This window comes from Gymnodraco acuticeps, unplaced genomic scaffold (genome assembly GCF_902827175.1).
Source record: "Gymnodraco acuticeps unplaced genomic scaffold, fGymAcu1.1, whole genome shotgun sequence".
NCBI classification, from domain to species: domain Eukaryota; kingdom Metazoa; phylum Chordata; class Actinopteri; order Perciformes; family Bathydraconidae; genus Gymnodraco; species Gymnodraco acuticeps.
This window is the reverse complement of record NW_022990238.1, coordinates 5,376,298-5,387,236: the sequence shown is the minus strand read 5'-3', so window position 1 is coordinate 5,387,236 and position 10,939 is coordinate 5,376,298. Positions and strand designations below refer to the sequence as shown.

At 42.7% G+C, this 10,939-nt stretch overlaps 1 protein-coding gene across 1 annotated transcript in view; it reads left to right on the top strand.

Moving 5' to 3' along the window:
• The first annotated feature begins 340 nt into the window (after positions 1–340).
• The window catches only part of LOC117548844 (myosin heavy chain, fast skeletal muscle), a 40,270-nt gene continuing 29,671 nt past the window's right edge, over positions 341–10,939 (top strand). The window contains exon 1 of the mRNA XM_034220339.1: positions 341–651. The gene's annotated coding sequence lies outside the window, so the exon portion shown is untranslated. The remainder of the gene's footprint in view (positions 652–10,939) is intronic.

Sequence of the window (10,939 nt, the reverse complement as noted above, 5' to 3'; positions counted from 1 at the left end):
TTCTTTTTTAAATTGACGGTTCGAGATTACTAGTAGCCCAATATTTCATTGCACAACAGTTGTTGGGATGCTGTCACAGGCTCTTTAAGCGCTTGAACAAACAACATATTTGGTCGTAATAAGGGCCTGAACAATCGGCCTATTTGGTCATATGAGTTGGAAGACTTATTGGTTTCAAAATTGTATGATATTCCAAATAAACAGGGTGTTGTAAATTCCTCTTGTTTTCTTTAGTCTGCGTTGTATCGTTTGTGTTTTTGGTCGGGCACATTTGGGGACAGCTAGAGTGGGCAGCTGCGGGTCCTCGAGCGGTTTGTTTACCATGTGCGTCAGTGAAGAAAATGATGCAATCATTCTACATTCATTAATGATTCAATACTGCTATAGCTGTTGTAAGAAGCATTCAAGCTAATTAAAGTCCAAAGACTGTATTCCTTGTCTCCGTGTGAACTCTCTAAACGGAGTGCTATTTCTGGATGAAGCGGCTCCGGCGCAAACATCCCACAACATAAGATTCCCCAATATTGGTCCTTCGAGCCGGAAAGCTTCACCCACGACAGCGCCATGGATGTACAGGAAACAGAAACAGCTACGATTGGAGCTCATGGAGGAAGACAGCGACAGCTTCCAACACACCTGCAAGGCTATAAGGTCAGCTTACCACAGTCTCTCTTGCCTAATCCTACCCCCCTCCAATATGACAGTGTGCGTCAGCTGCGGTCACTTAGCCTGCAAACCGGGTTAGCAGCTGAGAGTGACCAGCTACACACTGCAATTGGACGCCCTCCCTCTTACTCCTTGCCAGGAGCAGCAAATAAGGCAAATTTGTGGGACATGGCACCTTATGCTAGCAGCATGCCTGACCTGCAGAATATGTGTGTGAGGCCTCGACTGCCATCTCCCTCAGAGCCGAGCTGCTACAGTCACCAATCGTCAGAATACAGCCTCAGTGAGAACGGATCTGGCCCCCTCTCGTCACATACACCTCCAACCCACTCAAACTGGTTGGACTCACAAGCAGATAACCGCACCTTACAGCAGCAGCCGTTATCCATCAATCATCAGGGTAAGCTGCCAACGACAACATTGCTGTGCACGACTACAGCGACATTCCAGTCTCAAGCCTTCATGCCGAGTCAGAATCAGGAGAGAAGTATATTGACTCAATCTCTACCACCAACAGTCACATCTGCACGGTTGTTGGGAGCTGTTTCTAAGACAACAGCACTTCTGGCTAGAAGCATGGTCATGTCGTCACCTATCGTCCAAGGGATGCAGGCAGCCGGTCACGTTGGCCAACAACTGCTGACAACTACAGGGTACCAGCCTGCTCACCAGCCATACCAGCCTGTACCTCCTCCTGTGGCAACCATGTATGGCAGCATGCAGGCGGCAACACAAATCCCATATCAGTTTATGACGACGACATCCGCAGCAAACCAATATGTTCCGGCTGCACCTGTCCAACCACCATATCAACCGCAGTACGCACCAGCGCTGTACCCGGCTCACCAGCTACTAGCTACCCAACATCCAGTGGTTATGCCTCAGCAATCTTCCTACGTGCCACACAACTGGTCTGTAGCGCCTTCACCTTATACACAGTCTGATGTCCCCCAGCAGGCAGCGTATCAGTCTCTGCCTGTCCTTCCGGCACAGTATGCGTACCAACAGCCGCAGTACCAGCAGCCGCAGTACCAGCAGCCGCAGTACCAGCAGCCGCAGTACCAGCAGGGTCATCTAAAATTGGCGTACTGCAGCCTGGCCCATCGGCTCAGCCAGCCTATCAACTAGTGCCTTCCACTCCTGCTCCATTAATGCAGCAGCCTGTACCAGCCCTGCCAGTCCAGTATTCCGTTCAACCACAGCAGTCACTGTACGGGTCAAGTGCCCCCCTGCCTCCTAGACAGCCAGTCCCAGTACCTAAACTGCCTAAATTGGTGCGTGACAGCGAGAGAGAATTTACTGACCTAAAGATGGCGCTGGACCACTTACTCAGTGACCACACTGAACTGTCTGAACATTACAAGTACCGTGTTCTCATGGAACAACTAGTTCTGGCTGAGGCCCAGTTAATAGCCCAGTCCTGCAGGCATTACGCCCAGCCTTACACGGCCGCCATGCAGGCCTTACAGCGGCAATATGGACAGCCACACCAGCTCGTACAAAGCGAGATCGCAACTATACTGAACTCTCCTGAACTCTCCTGACCTCAAAGCTGGAGATACCAAAGCATTCCAGAGCTTCGCGCTAAGCGTTGACCTATTAGTAGGTATGCTGACGTCGCTGGAGGGACCCAACGGGATGGAAGTGATGTCGACTGGCCATGTCGATCGGCTCCTTAGCAAGCTCCCTAACCATTTAAGGGACGGCTTCGTGGAGCATCTACAGCAGAGGTGCCCAGTACGTCGACCGCGGGGGCAATGCTGGTAGATCGCGAGTCATTAATAAAAAAATAAAAAAATTAAGTTAAAGAGACAAACAACAAAATGAGTGCGGGACCGAGCAAAAAGCAAAAAACATACCATTTCCACCCAGAATGGGAGGAAGAATATTTGTTTGTGATGTCACATTCAAAGGTTATTTGCCTTATTTGTAAAGCAAGCGTCGCTCTGCCAAAGACATATGACAGCGACTTCCCTCCGAGTAGCGAGTTGAGAAAGAGAAAGGTCATGTATTATCAACCCAGTCTCATGGCATTTCGTGTTCACCAACACGATTTTTAATCTATTGATTCGTGTTCACCAACACGATTTTCCCCTTTTTTTCGTGTTGCACAGCACGATTTTAAAAGCAATGTATTTCTACTGGTAATGTGTTTCGTGCCTGCAGCGCGTCTTTTTCTCCGGTCGGGTCGTGGAAGACCGGAAGCTGCATGGTTCATAAAAACATGTTCTTACTCAATATCAAGCCACAATTATTGCTTTTATTTTAAATCGTATAATTTCTGACTTTTGTTGCCGTCTGTGAGGAAAATAAATGGGGCTCAGAGCCTCAGGATACTGAAATCTGTATTTTTTAAATCTTTTTTTCCTTCTAATTTGTTATTCTTTTCAAAATAACACACTTTTATTTACTCACCAATAACACACAATTATCCTTGCTTTTATTTATTGGTTTAATTCCATAATCTCGGGCTTTTTTGGCGTCCGTCAGGAACTGAATTTCAAAATAAAAATAACCGGAAACAGACGTAGGTCTCTAGGAGTTTAGGATGGCCGAAGACACTACACTACCCATAATCCCCAGCTATCGTTTAGGACTACAGTCCCCGTGATTAATCTTCAAGCTCTGGGATTGGATGTTGGAGTGGCAGTGCGCCAAGGTTACGCCGAGCGTCAAACAGCTGTTTGAAATGTAACGAAACCACGCCAGACTATCCAAAACTGGAATCGAACGCCCACCCCCCCCAGAACTACACATGCTGGCTATTGTGTTTCGCAAAATGTTCTATGGGACGTCTCTACTGAACGTTTTCGTTTTTCCCACAATTAGAAGTTGCCAGTATTAAACACATTGGTGTTATCAAATGTAAAACATATAATTAATAAATGGGTGAAAATCGCTTGTGTCCATAATGCGCAGTATTAATATATACCCACATGACAGCTCATTGTTACTTTGTAATTCTAATCTACTACAATTCAGAGGTTAACCTGGTATTTTTACTCCACTACATTTATTTGAGTTACTTTGCAGATTCTGATTAATGATGTGAAATATAAACAACCCTTAAATCAGACTTTAGTTACACCTGAGTAAAATTCAGGTAAGGTGATTGTCAAGTGCCAACAATCAGGAGAGATATTTGATAGTTGGTGCTTGAGAAGACTAAACATTTATCTGCAATTGACATGAATGGAAACGAGTAATAAAGTATATTCATTACTCATTATTCTCTACTAATAGTTAATTAAAGACTGTATATTATGGCTATTTTGCACATCTCTTTCAAGATTTTCAAAGGTTTATTGACATATCATATACACAACTACGGTGTATAAAATGAATGAAAATCTTGGGTCACAGGTTCCTCAACATCTATCAATATGTGTGTATACCTCCACCATTAAACTGTCATATTCTGCACATTTCTTATTCTATCTACATACATGAGAGTATAATTCATATGTATAATATCAGTTAAAATAAGTGCTTCAACATAGTTAACATTGCAGGAAAGCAATATATTAGACATTAAGTACTTTGTCAGGCTTAATATTTATCTGTAGATAGATACTGTAGAGTTATATTTGTATTTATTCATGTTAGCAAACTATGGATAAGCTTAAAATGGGAATAATTTGGGTAAAACTGTGAGCTGCATTTGGGGCCTGTTGACATGTGTTTTTGAGGACAAAGGAAGATGGGGGAAGGTGAGAGCATGTCCTGATTTGCATTCAACTTAGAACGAGCTACAGTGGTTGTGATATTAAGAGAGGTCCCTTGGGTTTCTCTGGTGCTTATCAATAGTAGCAGTTAAGTGAATACTGTTCAAACAATACCTGTGTTTGTGTTTTATATTGATTTCTCTGTTTTATCCTTTCATAAATGTAAGGACTACAAATGGCTATAAACATTCTGGGCTGGTTGGAGTAAACAGGGTTTTATGGCTCTGTGGGGGAGGTGTAGGTATGCAGGCCTTGAGACCTTTTGTTGGAAAGTGAGCCTGTTTGGTTTCCTGCTGCGTTTCCTGCTGCGTTGCGTCTCCCAATGAGATGACCTGAAAAGATGACCAGCTGACCTAACACCAAACCCCTCCTTCTTACTCTGGTATATATCCGGTGGATCCCTGGCGTTCGGCCTCTTCTTCACATGCTGCCCTCGGGTGAAAGTAGCTCTGTAGTATGCGGACTAGAGCAGGAGTAAGCCGGCATTACTCCTTAAGCATTGCAATATAACTGTAATATATCATGTTGTATTGTAATGATTGTATTGCATTGTCATATTGCCATTAAAGTAGATTATTGTTAACGGTTACTTTGTAGCTATGGATTCCTTCCTGTATTATAACCAGCTTCATAGGAACGCGCGGAGATTTGAAAAGCGGACCAGTTATCCCTCCAAATCTCTAACAAAATGGTGACCCGACGTCTATAACGAAGCTGAGGAAGAATTCAGACGCTTTCAAACATCTCAGACAATCAGCAGGACTCTGCAACTTTGCAAATAAGGTAAGCAGACGATGAAAGTCGCCTGTCTGTAATTGGATATGCTAAAACTTTAGGATTGTCTGTAGGCGTTTCACAGTGTTTTTATAGTTTAAATGGAATATACAATGCATATTTTACTATGTTAGGAAAGTTATATACAAAACGTAAACGTGGATCGACAGGTAGACGAAAGTCCTGCGTGACGTAAAATAGAGCAGTTTGGCGCGGATCTGCAGGTGTTTATTCCTGAGTGGCGTAGAAATGGTGCAGTTTGTGTGAATGCGAGGTTTGAATCCTGCACGGCAAAACCTGAAAACTCGATATATCAGATCGAGTCGCCGTTTAAAACTGGGGTTTAAATAACAGACCAATGCTAAAAGCTTAAAGCCAGAGGTCTGTTATATATTAAACCAAGGTAGAGCGTTTCCCTTTGTCTGGAAACTTCTGCTGCTGCCATCTAGTGGCTGAAAGGGGGTATCACACCCTTGAAACTTCTGCTGCTGCCATCTAGTGGCTGAAAGGGGGTATCACACCCTTGAAACTTCTTCTGCTGCCATCTAGTGGCTGAAAGGGGGTATCACACCCTTGAAACTTATGCGAGCTTAGAGTTTAATCATTACATTGCTGGCCGGTATTGTTTGGTAAACTGGTACAAAACAATAAGGGATTGAACATTTTTTACAACGACAGCACCAGGAGATGAGTAAACTCAAGAATCTGTAGAGTGTAAATACATTGTGCAAAACACATTTTACACTCGAACTGTTTGCAAATGTAGACAATATAAATAAATGTTCAGAAAGAAGACATAGGCCTACACTTGATTCAAATTTCATTACTGTGATCCGATTGGTGTGCTCTGCAGGTTTACTATTGTTCGAAGTAACAGTGGGATTTAAAATGAGAGAAGATATGGAGATGTTCTTTCATAGTGTGTGGAATATGTGATGCTGGAAACATGTAAGTATTTCAGAGTTGTGTTGGGTAAATATGTAACAATGGATGAAACAATTTTTGGAGTTAGTTTTTGTAATATCATAAGTAGACATTAATTATGTTGTTTAGATGGCATTTAACAACTAAGACAGATAGTATGATTAGAAAGAGACAGAGTGGAAAGGGTTGGATTTATTTAACCTCAGTGTGCTAGACTTCTTATAGGTAATGCGTCCCGAGACCTGGACTCCCCCTCTGAGTTAGAAAGGCTTTGATCCCGACCCTCCAAGCAGACAACGAGACCTAACCCAACAGGAGACTCCTCCTTCTCCATCGTACAGACAGAGAACCAGAGCTGAACCAACAACAACAACAAGACTACATCAAGACTGCAGCCAGAACTATCTCCACCTGTGGCATCCAGAACCAAACCAGCATGCTGACATACAGAGAGATACTCTCATCGGTCCCTCAAACAGGACATGAAGTTCCAAACTGCGCCGCGAGATTTGGCACAATAGACATGAGAGCAGAATCCGCCCTCCATAAAAACAGCAGAGAGACTGTGAAGGAGGAGTGCAACAACAGTGGCATGATGGGGCTGCAGATGTGACTGGGCCAATGGCGGCCTACAAAAGTTACAGCGGATGGATTCAACAGCTGATGGACTGAAGAGAAGACAGAATCAGAGGAGTTGGCATGGTCGATTAGAAGTGAGGAGGCCGGGGTCACGGCTTGAGAAAACCAGGGGAGGAGGAAAGGAGAACGGGAATGAGTGAGTTACACATAAACACACTTATTCACGAAACGCACATTTAAATAACTTGAATTAACTTCATAAATGCGTAAAGACAGAAAGATTTATTAATCATTTGGTAAATTAAAAATAGCAGTAAAGAGGAAAATATTAAAGTAAAATGATAATCATCCTAAAACACACTGACAGAGTAGAACCATATTCTTCAATATTTTCATCATGTTAACAATTCATTCTTTAAGACATTTTTATTCACGTGTGAATAAAGTAGTGATCTCATTGGTTACAATATTGATCACCATTAAAAGGATAGTTTTAGGAACCACTCTATAGGACAAATCTTTGTTTGTATTAATGGCTAGTGCCAAGCCACATATTAAATTCCAATCTAAAGTGTTGATTTCACCATTATGGCATAGTTATTACCAGACTTCGGTTTTAAATCCTTGATAAAGGAGGGAGTAATTGTTGCATGTTCGGACACCCAAGGTTCCACACACTGCTAAAGAGTTTAACATCGTTTTTTAAGTAGACCAGAATTATAATGAGCTATGAAATGCAGAGCGACACAGATCCTAGTAATGTTTTGACTCAAGATAATAGTTATGTACAAAAGTTTCTGAAATAGATCATTAGACATTTTAATACTAATTAGGTGTAAATGGATTGCTGTAGTAGTGGTACTCGAAGGGAGTGAGTTTTGTACCAAGTTTCAGGAAAAGTGGGAGGCGGAAGTCCCAATGACAAGTGAGAATCATCTTGAAAATTATAGTTGAAATCGTGACATATTTTTGTAGACAAAGGATACTGGCCTATGCTGAAATGTCAAAGTCTCTGCAGAGCACGACACATGGCCAAAAAAGACGGAGACCAACTGACCTTTGACCCTGACCGACAGTGTAACTTGACAAGGCACTGTGGATGACTGACTCTGGGGTGAACCTGACCAAACTTGACATGACAACCAGACAGTGTGAGTGTGAATGTATGCCGGCATGTGATCAGTGTAACTGCATGATTCTAAAACAATAACCAACCAAGCATGTTTTTGGACTAACATATTATTTTGGAGCTCCAAGGGAAACGAGAGGTTTCCTAAAAATTCCACAAAAAGGGGAAACCGCACATGTGATATTTTCCTCTCACATGAGTTGGCGGTTTGCAAATGTAAAACTACAATCTGAAGATTCTGTTTCTTTTAGGCCTGAAGGACGGAGAGGAACACTTCTTTTCACTGAAGTGTTCACTGTGGAAATAATGATAATAATGTTCGTTATGTTCCTAACCAATTACCTGACAGTTTTTGTTCCCCTCCCATTACAGGCTTTTGTTACACATTATTTCATGTGTAAAAGGGGGGAGTGAGTATAATGTATAAATGTCAACATGGCTGTAAAATTCACAATTTACATTTTTCTTTTAAGGATTGAGCATTGAATGTAATTAACCTGCTCCATATCGGGGGGTAAGATACTGTTTGATGAATGTTGAGATGTTTCTAAATATTGATTTGAATTATAGCAGGTAACAAAGAAGCAGTGGCCAAGGGGCTACTGTGAAACCGAAGAAGTTGACCTGTGATAATGAAACAATTTTGTAATATTTTAACAGACATTAGAGTAACTGAGGTTTGAAATGTAGAAAGAACATATTACAGTTAAAGCTAAAACATAGTAGTGTATTGAGACAGAATTTAATTTAGACAACATCATGTAACTAGCCTGGTAAAGAAGTAAAAGCCATAGACTTTATTGTTTAGGTCATTATGGGGATATACATTTCACCTAAATTTATAATAGAAAGACATTTGATGACAGTTTGTTGGAATTCTGTATTCATTTTTTCAGCGTGATAATATCTAAGCACTGACAGGTAGAAGCAGTATCACCAGGAAATCATTCACTTTGTTAGCATCGTGATTTTGGTTGTTTTTGAATCCATAACATTAGTGTGTTTCTTTACCAGAAACATTAGCAGTTCATATTATGTTTGGATTTTAAATAGGATTTCATTTAAAAATAAACACGGATGCTTGTCAGAAATTCAGAGCTATTGAAATATGTTATTTAGTTTACCTAAAGATGTTGGGGTTCTTATTTAGTTGGCACAATCCAAGTATTAAGATTCTGAAGCTGCACTGGCAGATAGGAGGGCTACAATTAATTTGGAAAACCTGTTCACAGACGGCTGTTGTTTCAAGACACCCCACCAACAGGCTCCAAGTGGGTCAAAACAGCTGAGCGTAGGCTTGAGGGAGTTGTATCAGATTTCTCCACACAGGTCACCGGCGCCAAAAGGGGGACCCGAGAAGCACGAGGACAAAGTGGCTCAACCCCAGGCTCTCCGACCCCGACCGAGTGACCCAGCGGACCTCTTATGCCGTCTGCCTGGGAGAAAAGGGGGACAGCTCGTACCACGGGAGCCAGTGTGCGGCGGGGGAAACACCTGCTAGGACCAGGGGACGACATCAGGACGGACGTGGCCCTGGCAGACGTGGACTACTCGGAAGCAGCAGACTGGAGGAGCAGGACCCTGGAGACATCCTTACAGCAGACGACCCGGGAGGCATCATCAGCGGGCCGGAGAAGGAGGACCCTGGAGACATCTCTACAGCATCGACCCGGAAGCCGCCATCAGCGGGCCGGAGGACGAGGAGGAGGAAGACATCTCTCTAGCAGGCAGCCCAGAAGCTGCCGTCAGCGGATTGGGAGACAAAGACACGGCAAGCCAGGACGGCACAGGGAACTTGTCGAGGCAGCAGAGGAGTCTACTTCGCTCTGATCAGTTCTACCCGTGAAGGGCAAGCTGCATCTCCCCCTCCCTATTAGCTGTCCTTGTGGGCTATTCCTCCGGGGGGGGGGGGCTGATGATTCTAGCACTCAGCTACCCCCTCATGGTTCCTTCACTGCCATGGAAAGTGGTGTTCTGTCTCCATGAAGGTTTCAAGTACTCTAAATACCAGCTTCGGATGGATTTACGGACACAGTAGAAAATAATGACCGTGGGTATATTTCAAAATGCCTTGTCTAAGTTTATCTCTGGAGAAGGAGATAAAAAGGGGGATTTGTAGAGTTATATTTGTATTTATTCATGTTAGCAAACTATGGATAAGCTTAAAATGGGAATAATTTGGGTAAAACTGTGAGCTGCATTTGGGGCCTGTTGACATGTGTTTTTGAGGACAAAGGAAGATGGGGGAAGGTGAGAGCATGTCCTGATTTGCATTCAACTTAGAACGAGCTACAGTGGTTGTGATATTAAGAGAGGTCCCTTGGGTTTCTCTGGTGCTTATCAATAGTAGCAGTTAAGTGAATACTGTTCAAACAATACCTGTGTTTGTGTTTTATATTGATTTCTCTGTTTTATCCTTTCATAAATGTAAGGACTACAAATGGCTATAAACATTCTGGGCTGGTTGGAGTAAACAGGGTTTTATGGCTCTGTGGGGGAGGTGTAGGTATGCAGGCCTTGAGACCTTTTGTTGGAAAGTGAGCCTGTTTGGTTTCCTGCTGCGTTTCCTGCTGCGTTGCGTCTCCCAATGAGATGACCTGAAAAGATGACCAGCTGACCTAACACCAAACCCCTCCTTCTTACTCTGGTATATATCCGGTGGATCCCTGGCGTTCGGCCTCTTCTTCACATGCTGCCCTCGGGTGAAAGTAGCTCTGTAGTATGCGGACTAGAGCAGGAGTAAGCCGGCATTACTCCTTAAGCATTGCAATATAACTGTAATATATCATGTTGTATTGTAATGATTGTATTGCATTGTCATATTGCCATTAAAGTAGATTATTGTTAACGGTTACTTTGTAGCTATGGATTCCTTCCTGTATTATAACCAGCTTCATAGGAACGCGCGGAGATTTGAAAAGCGGACCAGTTATCCCTCCAAATCTCTAACAATACCCCCAAAGTTGTTTTCTTATTTAAAAGAAGAACTTAATCTGTTATTTAATGTTTAAATAAAGGTTAATTCGTTTTTCTGTTTTGCACCTCCTCCTATTAATATCTTTGTACATCCTGCACTAAACTGTTTTATTGTAGAGATCACTTATAGTATCTTCTTGATTTTTTATATTCTATATTTCTATCC